Here is a 23,355-nt window from a genome sequence, read left to right on the forward strand (position 1 = left end):
TATGGGTTTTAAAGCTTTTTTAGCACTTTCGCGCATAAAGTAGCCCAAACTTGGTGTGTTTTGCACGAAACTTGGTACACAACACCATTATGTATATATTATTGTGTTGAAGTGGTTAGAATGGAAAATCATACTCATATGCTAGAACTTACGTTCAAAGTTACGATTTTATGGGTTTTTAAGCTTTTTTGCCACTTTCGCGCATAAAGTTAATCAAACTTGGTTTGTTTTGCACGAAACTTTGCACACAACACTATTTGGTATATATTATTGTGCTTAAGTGGTTAGAATTTAAAATCAAAGTCATATGCTAGAAATTACGTGTTAAGTTGCGATTTTATGGGTTATTAAACTTTTTTGCAACTTTCGCGCATAAAGTAAATCAAACTTTAGTTTTTTTGCATGAAAGTTGGCACACAAGACTATTTCGTATATATTATTGTGTGGAAATGGTTAGAATTTAAAATCTTAGTCTTAAGCTAGAAATTACGAGTTAAGTTGCGATTTTTTGGGTTTTTAAGCTTTTTGGGCATATTCGCGATAAAGCAGCTCAAACTTAGTTTGTTTTGCACGAAACTTGGCACACAACACTATTTGGAATATATTATTGTGTTGAAGTGGTTAGAATTGAAAATCATAGTCATATGCTAGAAATTACGTGTTAAGTTGCGATTTTTTGGGTTTTAAACGTTTTTGGCACTTTCGCACATAAAGTAGCTCAAATTTGGTTTGTTTTGCACGAAACTTGGCACACAACATTATTCTGTATATATTATTTTGTTGAAGTGGTTAGAATTGAAAAACATAGTCATATTCTAGAAATTACGTGTTAAGTTGCGATTTTATGGGTTTTGAAGCTTTTTTGGCACTTTTGCGCGTAGAGTAGCGCAAACTTGGTTTGTTATGCACGAAACTTGGCACACAACACTATATGGTATATATTATTGTGTTGAAGCGGTTAGAATTGAAAATCATAGTCATATACTAAAAATTACGTGTTAAGTTGCGATTTTATGGGTTTTTAAGATTTTTTTGCAGTTTCGCGCATAAAGTAGCTTAAACTTGGTGTGTTTTGCATGAAACTTGGCACACAACACCATTTGGTATATATTATTGTGTTAAAGTGGTTGGAATTGAAAATCATAGTCATATGCTATAAATTACGTGTTAAGTTGCGATTTTATAGGTTTTTAAGCTTTTTTGGCAATTTCGCGAACAAAGTAAATCAAACTTGGTTTGTTTTGCACGAAACTTGGCAAACAAAACTATTTGGTATATATTATTGTGTTGAATTTGTTAAAATTCAAAATCATAGTCATATGCTAGAATTTACGTGTTAAGTTGCGATTTTATGGGTTTTTAAACTTTTTTCGCACGTTCGCGCATAAAGTATATCAAACTTTGTTAGTTTTGCATGAAACTTGGCACACAACACTATTTCGTTTATATTATTTTGTTAAAGTAGTTAGACTTGAAAATCATACTCGTATGCTAGATATTACATGCTAAGTTACGATTTTATGGGTTTTTACGCTTTTTTGGCACTTTCGCGCATAAAGAAGATCAAACTTGGTTTCTTTTGCACGAAACTTGCCACACAAAACTATTTGGTATATATTATTATTTTGAAATGGTTAGAATTTCAAATTATAGTCATATGCTAGAAATTATGTGTTAGGTTGTGATTTTATAGGTTTTTAAGGTTTTTTGGCACTTTCGCCGATAAAGTAGCTCAAACTTGGTTTTTTTGCACGAAACTTGGCACTCAACGTTATTTGGTATATAATTGTGTTGAAGAGGTTAGAATTAAAAATCATACTCATAAGCTAGATATAACGTGCTAAGTTGCGATTTTATGGGTTTTTTTAACTATTTTCGCACTTTCGCGCGTAAAATAGATCAAACTTGGTTTGTTTTGCACGAAACTTGTCACACAACACTATTTGGTATATATTATTGTGTTGAAGTGGTTCAGAATTGAAAATCATAGTCTTATGCTTTTTTTGCACTTTCGCGCATAATGTAGCTCAACTTGGTGTGTTTTGCACGGAAGTTGGCACACAACACTATATAATATGTATTATTGTGTTGAAGTGGTTAATATTGAAAATCATAGTCAAACGCTACAAATTACGTACTAAGTTGCGATTTTAAGATTTATAAGCTTTTTTGGCACTTTCGCGCATAAAATAGATCAAACTTGGATTGTTTTGCACGAAACTTGGCACACAACACTATTTGCTATATATTATTGTATTGAAGTGGTTAGAATTGAAAATCATAATCATATGCTAGATATTACGTGCTACGATATGATTTTGTGGGTTTTTATGCTTTTTTTGGCACTTTCGCGCATAAAGTGGATCAAACTTGTTTTTTTTGCTCGAAACATGGCACACAACACTATTTGGTATATATTATTGTGTTGATGTGGTTGGAATTAAAAATCGTAGTCTAATGCTAGAAATTACGTGCTTTGTTGCGATTTTATGGCTTTTTATGCTTTTTTTTTGCACTTTCGCGCATAAAGTAGCTCAAATTTGGTTTGTTTCGCATAAAACTTGACACACAACAATATTTTGTATATATTATTGTGTTGAAGTGGTTAGAATTGAAAATCAAAGTCATATGCTAGAAATTACGTGCTAACTTTCGATTTTATGCGTTTTTGAGCTTTTTTGGCACTTTCGCGCATAAAGTAGCTCAAAAATGGTTTGTTTTGCACGAAACTTGGCACACAACACTACTTGGTATATATTATTGTGTTAAAGTGGTTAGAACTGAAACTCAAAGTCATATGCTAGAAATTACGTGCTCAATTGCAATTTAATTGGTTTTTAAACTTTTTTGGCACTTTCGCCCATAAAGTAGGTCAAACTTGGTGTGGTTTGCATGAAACTTGGCACACAATACTATTTGGTATATATTATTGTGTTGAAGTGGTTAGAATTTTAAATAATACTCATATGCTTTAAATTACGTGCTAAGTTTCGATTTTATGGGTTTTTTAAGCTTTTTTGGTACTTTCGCGCATAAAGTAGATCAAACTTGGTTTGCCTTTCACGAAACATGTCACACAAAACTATTTGATATATATTATTGTGTTGAATTGGTTAGAGTTTAAAATCATAGTCATATGCTAAAAATTACGTGTTAAGTTGCGATTTTATGGGTTTTTAAGATTTTTTGGCACTTTCGCGCATAAAGTAGCTCAAACTTAGTTTGTGTTGCACGAAACATGGCACACAACACTATTTCATATCTTTTATTGTGTTCAAGTGGTTAGAATTGAAAATCATAGTCATATGCAAGTAATTACGTGTTAAGTTGCGATTTTATGTGTTTTGAAGCTTTTTTAGCACTTTCGCGCATAAAGTAGCTTAAACTTGTTGTGTTTTGCACGTAAGTTGGCACACAACAATATATGGTATAGATTATTGTGTTGAAGTGGTTAAAATTTAAAATCATAGTCATATGCTAGAAATTACGTGTTAAGTTGCGATTTTATGGTTTTAAAGATTTTTTGGCACTTTCGCGCATAAAGTAGCTCAAACTTAGTTTGTTTTGCACGAAACTTGGCACACAACACTCTTTGGCATATATATTATTGTGTTGCAGTGGTTAGAATTGAAAATCATAGTCATATGCTAGAAATTACGTGTTAAGTTGCGATTTTATGGGTTTTGAAACTTTTTTGGCACTTTTGCGCATAAAGTTGTTGAAACTGGGTTTGTTATGCACGAAACTTGGCACGCAACACTACATGTTATGCACGAAAATTGAAAATCATACATATATGCTATATATTATGTGCTAAATTGTGATTTTATGGGTTTTAAAGCTTTTTTAGCACTTTCGCGCATAAAGTAGCCCAAACTTGGTGTGTTTTGCACGAAACTTGGTACACAACACCATTATGTATATATTATTGTGTTGAAGTGGTTAGAATGGAAAATCATACTCATATGCTAGAACTTACGTTCAAAGTTACGATTTTATGGGTTTTTAAGCTTTTTTGCCACTTTCGCGCATAAAGTTAATCAAACTTGGTTTGTTTTGCACGAAACTTTGCACACAACACTATTTGGTATATATTATTGTGCTTAAGTGGTTAGAATTTAAAATCAAAGTCATATGCTAGAAATTACGTGTTAAGTTGCGATTTTATGGGTTATTAAACTTTTTTGCAACTTTCGCGCATAAAGTAAATCAAACTTTAGTTTTTTTGCATGAAAGTTGGCACACAAGACTATTTCGTATATATTATTGTGTGGAAATGGTTAGAATTTAAAATCTTAGTCTTAAGCTAGAAATTACGAGTTAAGTTGCGATTTTTTGGGTTTTTAAGCTTTTTGGGCATATTCGCGATAAAGCAGCTCAAACTTAGTTTGTTTTGCACGAAACTTGGCACACAACACTATTTGGAATATATTATTGTGTTGAAGTGGTTAGAATTGAAAATCATAGTCATATGCTAGAAATTACGTGTTAAGTTGCGATTTTTTGGGTTTTAAACGTTTTTGGCACTTTCGCACATAAAGTAGCTCAAATTTGGTTTGTTTTGCACGAAACTTGGCACACAACATTATTCTGTATATATTATTTTGTTGAAGTGGTTAGAATTGAAAAACATAGTCATATTCTAGAAATTACGTGTTAAGTTGCGATTTTATGGGTTTTGAAGCTTTTTTGGCACTTTTGCGCGTAGAGTAGCGCAAACTTGGTTTGTTATGCACGAAACTTGGCACACAACACTATATGGTATATATTATTGTGTTGAAGCGGTTAGAATTGAAAATCATAGTCATATACTAAAAATTACGTGTTAAGTTGCGATTTTATGGGTTTTTAAGATTTTTTTGCAGTTTCGCGCATAAAGTAGCTTAAACTTGGTGTGTTTTGCATGAAACTTGGCACACAACACCATTTGGTATATATTATTGTGTTAAAGTGGTTGGAATTGAAAATCATAGTCATATGCTATAAATTACGTGTTAAGTTGCGATTTTATAGGTTTTTAAGCTTTTTTGGCAATTTCGCGAACAAAGTAAATCAAACTTGGTTTGTTTTGCACGAAACTTGGCAAACAAAACTATTTGGTATATATTATTGTGTTGAATTTGTTAAAATTCAAAATCATAGTCATATGCTAGAATTTACGTGTTAAGTTGCGATTTTATGGGTTTTTAAACTTTTTTCGCACGTTCGCGCATAAAGTATATCAAACTTTGTTAGTTTTGCATGAAACTTGGCACACAACACTATTTCGTTTATATTATTTTGTTAAAGTAGTTAGACTTGAAAATCATACTCGTATGCTAGATATTACATGCTAAGTTACGATTTTATGGGTTTTTACGCTTTTTTGGCACTTTCGCGCATAAAGAAGATCAAACTTGGTTTCTTTTGCACGAAACTTGCCACACAAAACTATTTGGTATATATTATTATTTTGAAATGGTTAGAATTTCAAATTATAGTCATATGCTAGAAATTATGTGTTAGGTTGTGATTTTATAGGTTTTTAAGGTTTTTTGGCACTTTCGCCGATAAAGTAGCTCAAACTTGGTTTTTTTGCACGAAACTTGGCACTCAACGTTATTTGGTATATAATTGTGTTGAAGAGGTTAGAATTAAAAATCATACTCATAAGCTAGATATAACGTGCTAAGTTGCGATTTTATGGGTTTTTTAACTATTTTCGCACTTTCGCGCGTAAAATAGATCAAACTTGGTTTGTTTTGCACGAAACTTGTCACACAACACTATTTGGTATATATTATTGTGTTGAAGTGGTTCAGAATTGAAAATCATAGTCTTATGCTTTTTTTGCACTTTCGCGCATAATGTAGCTCAACTTGGTGTGTTTTGCACGGAAGTTGGCACACAACACTATATAATATGTATTATTGTGTTGAAGTGGTTAATATTGAAAATCATAGTCAAACGCTACAAATTACGTACTAAGTTGCGATTTTAAGATTTATAAGCTTTTTTGGCACTTTCGCGCATAAAATAGATCAAACTTGGATTGTTTTGCACGAAACTTGGCACACAACACTATTTGCTATATATTATTGTATTGAAGTGGTTAGAATTGAAAATCATAATCATATGCTAGATATTACGTGCTACGATATGATTTTGTGGGTTTTTATGCTTTTTTTGGCACTTTCGCGCATAAAGTGGATCAAACTTGTTTTTTTTGCTCGAAACATGGCACACAACACTATTTGGTATATATTATTGTGTTGATGTGGTTGGAATTAAAAATCGTAGTCTAATGCTAGAAATTACGTGCTTTGTTGCGATTTTATGGCTTTTTATGCTTTTTTTTTGCACTTTCGCGCATAAAGTAGCTCAAATTTGGTTTGTTTCGCATAAAACTTGACACACAACAATATTTTGTATATATTATTGTGTTGAAGTGGTTAGAATTGAAAATCAAAGTCATATGCTAGAAATTACGTGCTAACTTTCGATTTTATGCGTTTTTGAGCTTTTTTGGCACTTTCGCGCATAAAGTAGCTCAAAAATGGTTTGTTTTGCACGAAACTTGGCACACAACACTACTTGGTATATATTATTGTGTTAAAGTGGTTAGAACTGAAACTCAAAGTCATATGCTAGAAATTACGTGCTCAATTGCAATTTAATTGGTTTTTAAACTTTTTTGGCACTTTCGCCCATAAAGTAGGTCAAACTTGGTGTGGTTTGCATGAAACTTGGCACACAATACTATTTGGTATATATTATTGTGTTGAAGTGGTTAGAATTTTAAATAATACTCATATGCTTTAAATTACGTGCTAAGTTTCGATTTTATGGGTTTTTTAAGCTTTTTTGGTACTTTCGCGCATAAAGTAGATCAAACTTGGTTTGCCTTTCACGAAACATGTCACACAAAACTATTTGATATATATTATTGTGTTGAATTGGTTAGAGTTTAAAATCATAGTCATATGCTAAAAATTACGTGTTAAGTTGCGATTTTATGGGTTTTTAAGATTTTTTGGCACTTTCGCGCATAAAGTAGCTCAAACTTAGTTTGTGTTGCACGAAACATGGCACACAACACTATTTCATATCTTTTATTGTGTTCAAGTGGTTAGAATTGAAAATCATAGTCATATGCAAGTAATTACGTGTTAAGTTGCGATTTTATGTGTTTTGAAGCTTTTTTAGCACTTTCGCGCATAAAGTAGCTTAAACTTGTTGTGTTTTGCACGTAAGTTGGCACACAACAATATATGGTATAGATTATTGTGTTGAAGTGGTTAAAATTTAAAATCATAGTCATATGCTAGAAATTACGTGTTAAGTTGCGATTTTATGGTTTTAAAGATTTTTTGGCACTTTCGCGCATAAAGTAGCTCAAACTTAGTTTGTTTTGCACGAAACTTGGCACACAACACTCTTTGGCATATATATTATTGTGTTGCAGTGGTTAGAATTGAAAATCATAGTCATATGCTAGAAATTACGTTTTAAGTTGCGCTTTTATGGGTTTTAAAGCTTTTTTGGCACTTTCGCGCATAAAGTTGCTCAAACTTGGTGTGTTTTGCATGAAACTTTGCACACAACACTATTTGGTATATATTGTTGTGTTGAAGTGATTAGATTTAAAAATCATAGTCATATGCTAGAAATTACGTGTTAAGTTGCAATTTTATGGGTTTTTAAGCTTTTTTGACACTTTCGCGGATAAAGTAGCTAAAACTTTGTTTGTTTTGCACGAAACATGGCACATTACACTATTTGGTATGTATTATTGTGTTGAAGTGGATAGAAGTTAAAATCATACTCATATGCTTGAAATTACGTGCTAAATTGCGATTTAATTATTTTTTTAGCTTTATTGGCACTTTCGCGCATAAAGTAGCTCAAACTTGGTTTGTTTTGCATGAAACATGGCACACAACACTATTTGGTATATATTATTGTGTTGAAGTGGTTATAATTGAAAATTATAGTCATATGCTAGAAATTACGTGCTAAGTTGCGATTTTATGGGTTTTTAAGATTTTATGGGTTTTTAAGATTTTATGGGTTTTTAAGCTTTTATGGCACTTTCTCGCATAAAGTAGCTCAAACTTGGTTTGTTTTGCACGTAACTTGACATACAACTCCATTTGAAGTGGTTAGAATTTAAAATCATAGTCATATTCATATTGTTTGAAGTGGTTAGAATTGAAAATCATACTCATATCCCACATTAGATTGCTTATCGCAAAGATCAATATACTTTTACCACGGTACTTCATCGAGTTTGACTTACTGTACCGAGAACTCACAAGGTCAAGGTTTTTTTTTATGTCTCGGGTTTTTCCATGTCTCGAATTTTTTGAGACAGTATGAATTCTGTAACATCAACTTGAACTTTTGAATGCTTAACTTCCTAGTTCCTTAAGTGGTCCAACTTGTTGAAGTCTTGGACGTTGTATAAAGACTTTGCGTTATTTTGGCTCCAAGTCTCTGTAGGGCCAATAGGGGGTCCTACTTGTTGAAATCTCAGACCTGGTATCACGAGTTGGCTTGATTTTGGCCCCAACTCTCTGTAGAGCCAATAGAGGGTCCTACTTTTTGAAGTCTCGGACCTGGTATCAAGAGTTGGCTTGATTTTGGCCCCAGCTCTCTGAAGGGCCAATAGGGGGTCCGACTTGTTGAAGTCTCGGACCTGGTATCAAGACTTTGCTTGATTTTGGCCCCAACTCTCTGAAGGGCCAGTAGGGAGTCCGACTAGTTGAAGTCTTGGACCTGGTATCATGACTTTTCTTGATTTTAGCCTCAACTCTCTGTAGGGCTAATAGGGGGTCCAACTTGTTGAAATCTCGAGACTTATTGAAGTCTCGGACCTGGTATCAAGACTTTGCTTTATTTTGGCCCCAGCTCTCTGTAGGGCCAATAGGGGGTCCGACTTGTTGAAGTCTCGGACCTGGTATCAAGACTTAGTTTGATTTTAGCCCCAACTCTTTGTAGGGCCAATAGGGGGTCCGACTTGTTGAAGTCTCGGACCTGGTATCAAGATTTGGCTTGATTTTTGCCCCAACTCTCTGAAAGGCCAATAGGGGGTCCAACTTGTTGAAGTCTCGGACCTGGTATCAGTTACGTTTGGAAGATGAACAGTATGTGTCAGACATTTATGGCACATAAATGCTCACCTACCCAATCACTTCCAACACTTTCGAAAATCTTAGTGACAGGAAATTCAAACAATTTCAACTTAATTTCTAGTGAGAGAAGCTCTGACAGTTGGCGAATTTCTGACAGTTCATACTTGGTCAACTTCAAACCAGGTATGCCCTAAGTTTTGCATTTTCTTATAAATTTCTTGAATTTTTATTTAATCTTCAATTAATTTCCATTGATCTTCAACCTATTCTTATGGATCTTCAAACTGTTATTATTTTCATCGCCTTTGATCTTTATCTATACAAAATTCGTCAATTGTTTTGTTTGTATACCTTGACTTGTGGCATGGGGAGTCCTTTCTTAGATGACTTGTGTAAAGAGATGCCCCAACTTAGTTTGACTGTAGATTCGGAATTTAACACTACAAAGAAGGAGAGAGTCGAGTCTGATGAGTCGGATGATGATAGCCCCAGTTATCAAGTGACTCCGCATTATGAGTCGATCTCGAGTGATGAAGAGTCTTATACTTCATCCATTTATCCCCCGAAATTGAAAGTTCCTTTCCCTTGGGAAGTCTCATTATCGTTTGCTCCAGGATATTTAAGAACGAACCTAAACTTTTGGAGATGGTTCATGTAGATAAAAGGAAGATGGCGAAACAAGAATGTTCACCAAGTCGAAACAGTGCGGAAAAGCCTCCTTATCCGTTTTTTATTCCTGATTGTGGCCCGCTAAATTACTTCATAGATCTCCCAACAATGTTCTTATTAGATAGTGAACGAAGAAGCATGGCAAGGAGGTAGGGCATGCTTGATGGTTATGATATTATTAAACCTGGGTTATATGACACGGTCGGATATCCTCCTCCCGGATGTATAACAGTATACGACAAGGCTTTTGAGTTAGGCATGAGGTTTCCTCTTCATCCTTTTGTCCCCAAAGTTTTGGAGTTTTCGAACATAATCGTCGCCTAGTTATACCCCAATGCTTGGGTTTGTTTGAATGCTTTTATTCCAGTTAGTAGGATCATGGGTTTAAACCCTAGTATGACGGCATTTCGCCATATCTTTCGGGCGAGATTATGCAATTAGCAGAGTGATGGAGCCGGCAGGATCACCTTTTCTCACAGAAGATCTTTTATGCTTGTGAGGGATTTGCCTGATAGCCAAAAAGGGTTCAGAAAAAAATTGGATATTTGTATAATGGCCAGGATGGAATTTTAAGACAAGCTACGATATTGACCCGAAACTAAAGGACTTTAATAGTTCGGTGCCCATTTGTACCCAAAAAGAAGCAATAATTGTGCTCTATGCCAAAATGACAGTAGAATTAACTCGCAAACTAATTTTTGTACAATGGAACTGGATTCCCAAGAGAATGGATTTCAAAAATGAAATTCTCTTGTCTGGCTATGACATTAGTTTGAAAGTCGATAAGAGTAAGTGTCTCGAGTCATCTTTTATTCTTGCTTTATGATGTGTTATTGACTCCTTTTTTGTAGGGGTTGCAAGAAACAAGTTGCACAATCGCTATAAGGATTTGATGTCGAAGTTTAACGCAATGAGGGCTTTTGCTGAGGCATTGAGAACTATTGATCCACAGCCACCACTACCGAAATATCCCAAAGTGAGTGCCTGCCAAGAAGAGGAGGAGAAAGGCCACATCCAAGGCCAAAACTAAAGCTGCTACACCAACACCGGACAATCCGGTTGTTGTTGAAGACGAGGTGGAAGACGACGCATCTTCAAAATCTATTGAACACATTTTTGAGGTTGTTCCAATACAAACAAAGCTGTCGGGGATAAAGATTAGGGAGCCCGAGGATGATATTCTTTCCTCTTCAGATAAGAAGGGAAAAAGAATTTTGGAAGATGAGCAAGAGTTTTATGTAAGGAACATCAGGGCTCAAAAGCTCGATGTTTCGTTCATAAACCTTAGACAGGCTGATATGGTGGCTCATTTAATAAAGCTGATCGCTATTTTCTTAGTAAAAGTGACATGGATTACTTGGATTCTCTGGATGTTGATGTTGATGGTTGAGGTATTCTCAAATTCTCCGAACTTTTGTTTGTAGTCTCTACCATATGGATGTCATACTGTTGACTTTTGTAGGGTTTGCTAAGAATGATCATTGAGACTGCCAAAGTGCAACAGAACGAAGCTAATTAGGAGATGATCCGATCCCTAACCTCTCGGATCGATGAAAAAAACAACAAGGTTGAACAGATGACAAGGGAGGCGGCAGAGCAGGCGAGTATGAAAACTAAGCTGAGGGCCAACTTAGACAAATGTAAAGGACTTTCTGAGCGCCTAGAGCTGGCCGAGAAGTGGGAGTTTCGATTAACGGAGATCTTGCAAGAGACTGGGGGCGAAGTTGGAGAGTTGGAGAGTTTCTGAATGTTTTGGAAATGATTGGGTAGGTGAGCATTTATGATGCCATAAATGTCTCACACATACTGTTCATCTTCCAATCGTAAGTACGTAACTGATACCAGGTCCGAGACTTCAACAAGTCGGACACCCTATTGGCCCTTCAGAGAGTTGGAGCAAAAATCAAGTCAAGTCTTGATACCAGGTCCGAGACTTCAACAAGTCAGACCCCCTATTGGCCCTACAAAGAGTTGGGGTCAAAATAAAGCTAAGTCTTGATACCAGATCCGAGACTTCAACAAGTCGGACCTCCTATTGGCCCTACAGAGAGCTAGGGCCAAAATCAAGCCAAGTCTTGATACCAGGTCCGAGACTTCAATACACTATTGGAAAAAACATCATTTGCTGCGGTTTTTTTACCTTTATTTGCTGCGGTTTTGGCCCCCAGCAATTGTGATAGCAGCAAATGTCGTACTTTAATTGCTGCGGTTCAAAATCGCAGCAAATATGGGCCTTATTTGCTGCGGTCATGTGCATAAACCGCAGCAAATAAAGAGTGTTATTTGCTGCGGTCATGGTTGAAAACCGCAGCAAATAACACTCTTTATTTGCTGCGGTCATGTTCAAAACCGCAGCAAATACCTCTTTTTTTTTTTTTTCTTTTTCTGTTTTATCTTTATAATAATGCAATAATAATACAATGTAATAACAGTGATTAATCCAATGATAATCACATTAATCAACATTATAATAATGCAATGGTAATAATAAACTCTCGCTCGTATATATAATATAATATTACGTACATATATATATATATATATATATATATATATATATATATATATATATATATATATATATATATATATATATATATATATATATATATATATATATATATATATATATACATTAAAGTATAAAAAATAATCTACTATAATTACAATTTATCAAGGACAAATATTAGCAAGATGCACGGCAATCTTGTCTTTTATTTCGCGCATCTCTTCACTTCTCAAAGGGCGTGTTTCCCTCGGAATGTCATTTAAAACCTATATATAATATTAAAATAAAAGATTAATATTAACATTAGATTATACCAATAATATATTTAATTAAGAACGTAACAAATTAAATACTTACGGCATCTATATTTTCGACTCCAAAGTCCTGCACGGAATTTATAATATCGTCCATAAACTTCAGCGCGTAGTAGCCGCAGTCAACGGAAGAAGAAGGTTGTTGAAAGCACTAAGAGAAAATAGATGTTAGTGTCAAAAACGGTTAAAAACCCTTAAAATCGCAACTTAACACCTAATTTCTAGAATATGACTATTATTTTCAATTATAACCATTTCAACACAATAATATATGCCAAATAGTGTTGTGTGCCAAGTTTCGTGCATAACAAACCATGTTTGACCTACTTTACGCGCGAAATTGACAAAAACGCTTAAAAATCCTTAAAATCGCAACTTAACTTCTAATTTCTAGCATATGACTATTATTTTAAATTCTTACCATTTCAACACAATAATATATGCCAAATAGTGTTGTGTGCCAAGTTTCGTGCATAACAAACCATGTTTGACCTACTTTACGCGCGAAATTGACAAAAACGCTTAAAAACCCTTAAAATCTCAACTTAACTTCTAATTTCTAGCATATGACTATTATTTTCAATTCTAACCATTTAAAAACAATAATTTATGCCAAATAGTGTTGTGTTCCAAGTTTCGTGCATAACAAACCATGTTTGACCTACTTTACGCGCGAAATTGACACAGCAGCAAACTAGTGACCAGACCACCTTGCACGACACGTGGAGACCAAACCTATGCATCCAGGACCTAGGCTAAAGTGGAAATGGAATCTTGGTACTTGGATCTAGCTATCAAGGTCCTAAAACCATTCTAACAATCCCCGTGGACTCCTAGAAGCTGAGCTGAAGGAGGGCTGCTCGACAGTTTGCTAGATCAGAATTTTGTTTAAGTGTTTGTGGTTGTTTCGTGTTCTATTCATGATCATTTGTAGTTTTTGACGGTACGCACAACATTAATCCTTGCATAACCAAGGCCTTAATCAGCCCCTGTTTCGCATCAAAACCAAGTTTGAGTACTTTACGCGCGAAATTGACAAAAACGTTTAAAAACCCTTAAAATCGCAACTTAACTTCTAATTTCTAGCATATGACTATTATTTTCAATTCTAACCATTTCAACACAATAATATATGCAAAATAGTGTTGTGTGCCAAGTTTCGTGCATAACAAACCATGTTTGACCTACTTTACGCGCAAAATTGACAAAAACGCTTAAAAACACTTAAAATCGCAACTTAACTTCGAATTTCTAGCATATGACTATTATTTTCAATTCTAACCATTTCAACACAATAATATATGCCAAATAGTGTTGTGTGCCAAGTTTCGTGCATAACAAACCATGTTTGACCTATTTTACGCGCGAAATTGACAAAAACGCTTAAAAACCCTTAAAATCGCAACTTAACTTCTAATTTCTAGCATATGACTATTATTTTCAATTCTAACCATTTCAAAACAACAATTTATGCCAAATAGTGTTGTGTGCCATGTTTCGTGCATAACAAACCATGTTTGACCTACTTTACGCGCGAAATTGACACAGCAGCAAACTAGTGACCAGACCACCTTGCACGATACGTGGAGACCAAACCTATGCATCCAGGACCTAGGCTAAAGTGGAAATGGAATCTTGGTACTTGGATCTAGCTATCAAGGTCCTAAAACCATTCTAACAATCCCCGTGGACTCCTAGAAGCTGAGCTGAAGGAGGGCTGCTGGACAGTTTGCTAGATCAGAATTTTGTTTAAGTGTTTGTGGTTGTTTCGTGTTCTTTTCATGATCATTTGTAGTTTTGACTGTGTCATTAATCAAAGCTTACGCACAACATTAATCCTTGCATAACCAAGCCCTTAATCAGCCCCGGTTTCGCATCAAAACCAAGTTTGAGTACTTTACGCGCGAAATTGACAAAAACGTTTAAAAACCCTTAAAATCGCAACTTAACTTCTAATTTCTAGCATATGACTATTATTTTCAATTCTAACCATTTCAACACAATAATATATGCCAAATAGTGTTGTGTGCCAAGTTTCGTGCATAACAAACCATGTTTGACCTACTTTACGCGCAAAATTGACAAAAACGCTTAAAAACACTTAAAATCGCAACTTAACTTCTAATTTCTAGCATATGACTATTATTTCCAATTCTAACCATTTCAACACAATAATATATGCCAAATAGTGTTGTGTGCCAAGTTTCGTGCATAACAAACCATGTTTGACCTACGTTACGCGCGAAATTGACAAAAACGCTTAAAAACCCTTAAAATCGCAACTTAAAATCGAATTTGTGTACCTTTCTTGCTATCCATTTTGGAAATCAACCACATTATTGACGTCCTCAACAACACTTTTCTCTTTGTAAAATCCCTCCTCACCATGCCAAACCCAAACATGATATTGAGGGCTAAACTCACGTCGAAGTATGTGCTCCCTAAGGATATCAACACTATCTACCTTTGATACATTGCCACAACTGACACATGGGCAATAAAAACCAACTCCTCCCGTCCTAACTTGATGTTCAACCGCAAAACTACAAAATTCTAATACGCCATCAATAAACTCTGACGATTCAATGCTTCCATACATCCAAGAACGATTGTTTATCATCCTAAATAGTGTGATTAATTGATTCAAAACAAAACAATAATTAATAATATTCATATAAAAACAATAAAAATTAATAATTAATAATGTTTTTTAAGATTGTTAATGATGACTTGTAGGTGATTACTTTATAACTATAATTGGTCACTTTAGAATTGCTACAAATTATTTGAAGGTACTTAAACTCTTTGATTATAATAATCTTTCTAAAAATTTTTAAAAAAATAAAATTTAAAGTTATAATTGACTTTAATATACATCAAATTATATAACCTAATAGTGATCTTATTTGAAAATTTATGATACTAGCTACAAACTAGACGTAGAGTACAAACAAGCATAAGTCCAATTCACCCTTAAAATATATCCGGTCTAGTGGCTTATCAATGAACTCCAACAACAACATAAACGAATCATACAATATTAAACGAACAAGAAACTTAAAAATTAAAAATACTTTCTGAACAAAAAATTATTTACTCCACAAATAATAATATACTAGTATTATTTATCAACTAGGAGTATTATTATTTTGTATTAACTATATATTAGAAATAACATGAAAAATAAGAATGCAATATTAATATTTTCATATTAAAATTTCACCTATTTCCCTAACCCTCAAGCAAATAAATACAATCATTAAAATACTAGATACTCACTTCAATTCAAAACAATTATTTCATTTATGTAAAATCAGTATTTTATGTAAAATCTATAAGTTGAAACATAGTAAAGTAAAATTTTATTAAATTCGTTAAAATTTAAATTTTATTAATATTAATTTTTATTAATTTTTAAAACATACACAACTAAAAATATTTAAAATCGAAATAATTAAATCAGATTAATTGTGAAAAACAAATATGACAACAACAAGAATAGAAGCAAATTTAAGCATTTAGACAACAACAAGAACAAGAACAGAAGCAAGGATTTACAACAATAAGAACAACAAGATTATATTCGATTTTTTACAACAAGAATAAGCAACAAGAACAACAACGTAACAAGATTTTTTACAAGAACAGCAACAACAAGAAGATGAATAGAAACATAATTATATTCGATGAACAGCAACAAGAACAGCAACAAAATTCGAAGTTGGTTCAAAATAAAAATAAGGTAATTAATTTAGGTTTTTTTTAGATATTTATCACACGTACGGTAGATGAACAGAAGCAACAAAACAGAATCAACAAGTAGGTTTATGAAAATTCGAAGTTTGATGATGAACAAGAACAGAAGCAAGGATTTACCTTCAAAACACAAGTTTGATGATGTACAGTAGATGAACAGAAGCAACAAGAACAGCAACAAGTTTGTGAAGATGAATAGCAACAAGTTTGTGAAGATGAACAGCGACAAGTTTGTGAAGATGAACAGCAACGAACACAAATGAAGATGAATAATAGCAAATGAATAAAACAGCGTTTGTGAATGAAGATGAACACAAGATGAAGCAAAATAATCTTATACGTTTGTGAAGATGTAGAAGAGGAACGAAAAGCAAATGAAGATGAAGCGTTTTTTCAATGAACAACTGTACTGTATAACGTATTTGAGAAGATATGCGAAATAAAAAGAAACTGGCGGGTTTTTGTCCAACGGTCATTTGCTGCGGTTCACAACAAAACCGGAGCAAATAATCTAATTTTGAAGGGTTATTTGCTGCTGTTGTGGTAAAACCGCAGCAATTAATGCATGATGCTAGAATATTTGATGCGGTCATAGGGTTAACCGCAGCAATTAGAGTATTTTTTTTTTAATACGTTTTCCTATTTTTTGCTGCTAATACACAAAAACCGCAGCAAATAATGAGCAGCAAATACATTTTTTTCCACTAGTGATAAGTCTCAAGACTTCAATAAGTCTCGAGACTTCAATAAGTCTCGAGACTTCAACAAGTTGGACCCCATATTAGCCCTACAGAGAGTTGAGGCTAAAATCAAGCCAAGTCATGATACCAGGTCCGAGACTTCAACTAGTCGGACCCCCTACTAGCCCTTCAGAGACATGGGGCCAGAATCAAGCCAAGTCTTGATACCAGGTCCGATACTTCAACAAGTCGAACCCCCTATTGGCCCTTTAGAGAGCTAGGGCCAAAATCAAGCCAAGTCTTGATACTAGGTCCAAGACTTCAACAAGTCGGACCCTCTATTGGCTTTACAGAGAGTTGGTGCAAAAATAAAGCCAAGTCTTGATATCAGGTCTGAGATTTAAACAAGTCGGACCCGCTATTGGCCCTACAGAGAGTTGGGCCAAAATCAAGCCAAATCTTGATACCTGGTCCAAGACTTCAACAAGTTGGACCCTTTAAGGAACTAGGAAGTTAAGCATTCAAAAGTTCAAGTTAATGTTCCAGAATTCATACTGTCTCAAAAAATTCGAGACATGGAAAAACCCGAGACATCAACAAAATCCGAGACCATGAGAGTTCTCGGTACAGTAAGTCAAAATCGATGAAGTACCGTGGTGAAAGAATATTGATCTTTGCGATAAGCAATCCGAGACCATGTCAAAAATGCTTAAAAACCCATAAAATCGCAACTAAGCATGTACTTTCTAGCATATGACTATGATTTTTGATTCTAATCACTTCAACACAATAAGATATACCAAATAGTGTTGTGTGCCAAGTTTCGTGCAAAACAAACCAAGTTTGATCTACTTTATGCGCGAAAGTGCAAAAAAGCATAAAAACCAATAAAATTGCAACATAGCACGTAATTTCTAGCATATGAATATGATTTTCGATTGTAATAACTTCAACACAATAAGATATACCAAATAGTGTTGTGTGCCAAGTTTCGTGGAAAACAAACCAAGTTTGATCTACTTTATGGGCGAAAGTGCCAAAAAAACTTTAAAAATAATTAAATCGCAATTTAGCACGTAATTTCTAGCATTTGCCTTTGAATTTCAACTCTAACCACTTCAACAAAACAATATATACCAAATAGTATTGTATACCAAGTTTCGTACAAAACAAACCAAGTTTGAGCTAGTTTATGCGCGAATGTGCCAAAAAAGTTTACAAACGCATAAAATCGAAACTTAACACGTAATTTCTAGCATATGGATTTGATTTTCAATACTAACCACTTCAACACAATAATATATTCCAAATAGTGTTATGTGCCAAGTTTCGTGCAAAACAAACTAAGTTTGAACTGCTTTATGCGCGAAAGTGCCAAAAAAGCTTTTAAACCATAAAATCGCAACTTTACACGTAATTTCTAGCATTTAACTATGCTTTTAAATCTTAACGACTTCAACACAATAATATATACCATATAGTGTTGTGTGCCAAGTTTCGTACAAAACACACCAACTTTGAGCTACTTTATGCGTGAAAGTGCCAAAAATGTTTCAAAACCCATAAAATTGCAACTTAACAAGTAATTTCTAGCTTATGACTATGATTTTCAATTCTAACCACTTCAAAACAATAATATATACCAAATATTTTTGTGTGCCAAGTTTCGTGCAAAACAAACTAAGTTTGAGCTACTTTATGCGCGAAAGTGCCAAAAAAGCTTAAAAACCAATAAAATCGCAACTTAACACGTAATTTATAGCATATGACTATGATTTTCAATTCTAACCACTTCAACACAATAATATATACCCAATATTTTTGTGTGCCAAGTTTCGTGCAAAACACACCAAGTTTGATGTACATTATGCGCGAAAGTGCCAAAAAACCATAAAAACCCATAAAATCGCAACTTAACACGTAATTTCGAGCATAAGAATATAATTTTCAATTCTAACCAGTTCAACACAATAATATATACCATATAGTGTTGTGTGCCAAGTTTCGTGCAAAACAAACGAAGTTTGAGCTACTTTATACGCGAAAGTGCCAAAAAAGCATCAAAACCCATGGAATCGCATTTTAACATTTAATTTCTACCATATGACTATGATTTTCAATTCTAACCACTTCAACACAATAACATATACCAAATAGTGTTGTGTGCCAAGTTTCGTGAAAAACTAACTAAGTTTGAGCTACTTTATGCACGAAAGTGTCAAAAAATCTTAAAAACACATAAAATTGCAACTTAACACGTAATTTCTAGCATATGACTATGATTTTCAATTATAATCACTTCAACACAATAATATATACCAAATAGTTTTCTGTGCTAAGTTTCGTGCAAAACAAACCAAGTTTGATCTACTTTATGCGCGAAACTTCCAAAAAAGCTTAAATACCCATAAAATCGCAACTTAGCACGTAATTTATAGCATATGAGTATTATTTTCAATTCGAACCACTTCAACACAATAATATATACCAATTATTTCTGTGTGCCAAGTTTCGTGCAAAACAAACGAAGTTTGAGCTACTTTATGCGCGAAAGTGCGAAAAAGCTTAAAAATCCATAAAATCGCAACTTAGCAATGTAATTTCTAGCATATGATTATGATTTTTCAATTCTATCCACTTCAACACAATAATATATATACCAAATAGTGTTGTGTGCCAAGTTTCGTGCAAAACAAATCAAGTTTTACTTTATAGGCAAAAGTGCCAAAAATGCTCAAAAACCAATTAAATCGCAATTTAGCACGTAATTTCTAGCATATTACTTTGAGTTTCAGTTCTAATTACTTCAACACAATAATGTATACCAAATAGTGTTGTATGCCAAGTTTCGTGGAAAATAAACTAAGTTTGAGCTACTTTATGCGCGGAAGTGCCAAAAAAGCTCAAAAACCATAAAATCACAACTTAACACGTAATTTCTAGCATTTGACTATGATTTTCAATTCTAACCACTTCAACTAGTCGGACCCCCTACTGGCCCTTCAGAGACATGGGGCCAGAATCAAGCCAAGTCTTGATACCAGGTCCGAGACTTCAACAAGTCGAACCCTTTATTGGCCCTTCAGAGAGCTAGGGCCAAAATCAAGCCAAGTCTTGATACTAGGTCCGAGACTTCAACAATTCGGACCCTCTATTGGCTCTATAGAGAGTTGGGGCCAAAATAAAACCAAGTCTTAATACCAGGTCTCAGATTTAAACAAGTCGGACCCGCTTTTGGCCCTACAGAGAGTTGGGGCCAAAATCAAGCCAAGTCTTGATACCAGGTCCAAGACTTCAACAAGTTGGACCCTTTAAGGAACTAGGAAGTTAAGCATTCAAAAGTTCAAGTTGATGTTACAGAATTCATAGTCTCAAAATATTCGAGACATGGAAAAACCCGACACATCAAAAAAATCCGAGACCTTGTGAGTTCTCGGTACAGTAAGTCAAAATCGATGAAGTACCGTGGTGAAAGTATATTGATCTTTGCGATAAGCAATCTAATGTGGGATATGACTTTGATTTTCAATTCTAACCACTTCTAACCATAAGAATATGACTATGATTTTAAATTCTAACCACTTCAACACAATAATATATACCAAATAGTGTTGTGTGCCAAGTTTCGTGCAAAACAAACCAAGTTTTAGCTACTTTATGTGCGAAAGTGCCAAAAAAGCTTTAAAACCCATAAAATCGAAAGTTAGCACGTAATTTCTAGCATATGACTAAGATTTTAAACTCTAACCACTTCAAAACAATAATTTATACCAAATAGTGTTGTGTGCAAAGTTTCGTGCAAAACAAACCAAGCTTGAGCTACTTTATGCGCGAAATTACCAAAAACGCTTAAAAACCCATAAAATTGCAACTTAACAGATAATTTCTAGCATATGACTATGATTTCAATTCTAACCACTTCAACACAATAATATATACCAAATAGTGTTGTGTGCCAAGTTTCGTGGAAAACAAACTAAGTTTGAGCTACTTTTTGCGCGGAAGTGCCAAAAAAGCTTAAAAACCATAAAATCGCAACTTAACACCTAATTTCTAGCATTTGACTATGATTTTCAATTCTAACCACTTCAACAAAATATTATATACCATATAGTGTTGTGTGCCAAGTTTCGTGGAAAACACACCAAGTGTGAGCTACTTTATGCGGGAAAGTGCCAAAAAAGCTTCAAAACCCATAAAATTGCAACTTAACACGTAATTTCTAGCATATGACTATGAGTTTAAATTCTAACCACTTCAACACAATAATATATACCAAATAGTGTTGTGTGCCAAGTTTCGCGCAAAACAAACTAAGTTTGAGCTACTTTATGTGCGTAAGTGCCAAAAAAGCTTAAAAACCCATAAAAGCGCAACGTAACACGTAATTTCTAGCATTTGACTATGATTTTCAATTCTAACCTCTTGAACACAATACGAATAGATCTAGAAAACTGATGTTGCTTTTAATCTTCTGTTTTGAAATACTGTGTTTTATTGTTTTGGATTGTTACTTCTCATTCAGTTGAACCTGACCCCCTGTTGTTTCCATCTTTTAGTTTGTTTGCAGATCAGAACTGGTCGGGAACGATGGGTTTGTAGTGATGATTAGAGATACAGAGATGTTATATTGAGCTGAGTACGTGAGAAGTGTAGTATTGTATTAGATTTTTGATAAATGTATATTAGATGTGGTTGTGTTGGTTATATTGGACTTATAGAGGGACTTTTATGATTACATTGTATTTTAGTTAGATATTTGGTTTGATAATTATCTAATTTAGTTATGTTTTCGAACTGATGACCTCTTTGCTCAAGTTTTGGAACTTAGATTTAAGTTTCTTGGGAAATAAACCCCGTGATGACCCTATTTACTGAGTCAACGGTAAGTTGGGTTGCTACATTGAAAGTATGGTTTTAGCTTTCGGCTAGCCATGACTACAACATAAATGAATTTCTCGATTTCATTGTAGGTTGCCTCTGATCCACGATATGCATGGCTGATGTAATATATAGGGAATTGCTTTCCCTCTCTTTCAGCTTCGTGCACGGCGCTTAAGGAGTAATCTGAGATAGCCTCATGGAGGAATAGAACTTCTCCAGCAATGGGAGATACCAGTTTGGGGAGGTTGGCGAGATATTTCTTGAGTTGCTGGAAATCCTCTTCAGCTTCTAGACTCCATTCGAAGGTTTGCTTCTTGAGATTCTTGAAGAACGGTGAACATTTATCTGCAGACTTGGACATGAATCTTCCCAATGCCATTACTCGCCCTATTAACTCTTGAACTTCTTTGACAGATTTAGGGGATTGCATGTCAAGGTTAGCTTGTATCTTATCTGGGTTCGCTTCAATCCCCCTTTCATCCATGAGGAAGCCTAAGCATTTTCCCTAGGTTACCACAAAAACGCACTTCTCTGGGTTGAGGCGCATGATGTGCACCCTGAGGGTGGAGAATGTTTCGCCAAGAGCTTTAGCATGATCCTTTACTTCTTTGCTTTTCGTTATCATATCATCCACATAGACTTCCAAGTTTCTTCCAATTTGAGCATTGAACATTTTCTTTACCATTCTCTGGTATGTTGCTCCGGCGTTTTTGAGTCCAAAAGGCATGACTATAGCAGTAAACTTCGAAACTTGTGATGAAGGCCGTGTGAGGTTGGTCCTCTTCTGCTAGTAGGATTTGATGATAACTAGCATTCGCATCCATAAAGTTAAGGAGTGCATGTCCAGCAGTAGAATCGACCAGGCGATCTATCTTTGAAAATGGGTAATCATTTTTGGGGCATGCCTTGTTCAATTCTGTGAATTCAACACACATCCTCCATTTACAATTGGTCTTTTAGACCAAGACCACATTTGAGAGCCAATCAGAGTATTGGCATTCTCGAATGAAATTAGCTTTCAGGAGCTTCTGAACTTCGGCTTTTGCTGCCTCCACCCTTTCTTTGCCTTGATGTCTCAGCTTTTGTTTGACAGGCTTGTATCCAGGCCGGATGTCCAGCTTGTGGCACATTACTTCTTTTTGGATTTCGGGCAATTCCGAGACATTAAAGTCAAAGATGTCCCAGAATTCCGATATGACGCTGAGGACTTCTTTCTTTATTTCTTCTATCAGGTTCGTACCTACTTTGATCAGTTCACTCTTTCCCTAAAGGTCTATCTCTTAATAATTCTCGGCAGGTTCTGGCCTTTGTGGTGGAGTTTGAATGTTCAAAAAGAAAGCCACTTCGAGTTTTCTCTTCTGTCCATACTCCCGAACTGGCTCGCTATTTTTGAAGTATTATTGAGACATTCTCGAACTGATTTTTGATCG

This window comes from Amaranthus tricolor, chromosome 11 (assembly GCF_026212465.1).
Source record: "Amaranthus tricolor cultivar Red isolate AtriRed21 chromosome 11, ASM2621246v1, whole genome shotgun sequence".
In the NCBI taxonomy this organism is placed as follows: domain Eukaryota; kingdom Viridiplantae; phylum Streptophyta; class Magnoliopsida; order Caryophyllales; family Amaranthaceae; genus Amaranthus; species Amaranthus tricolor.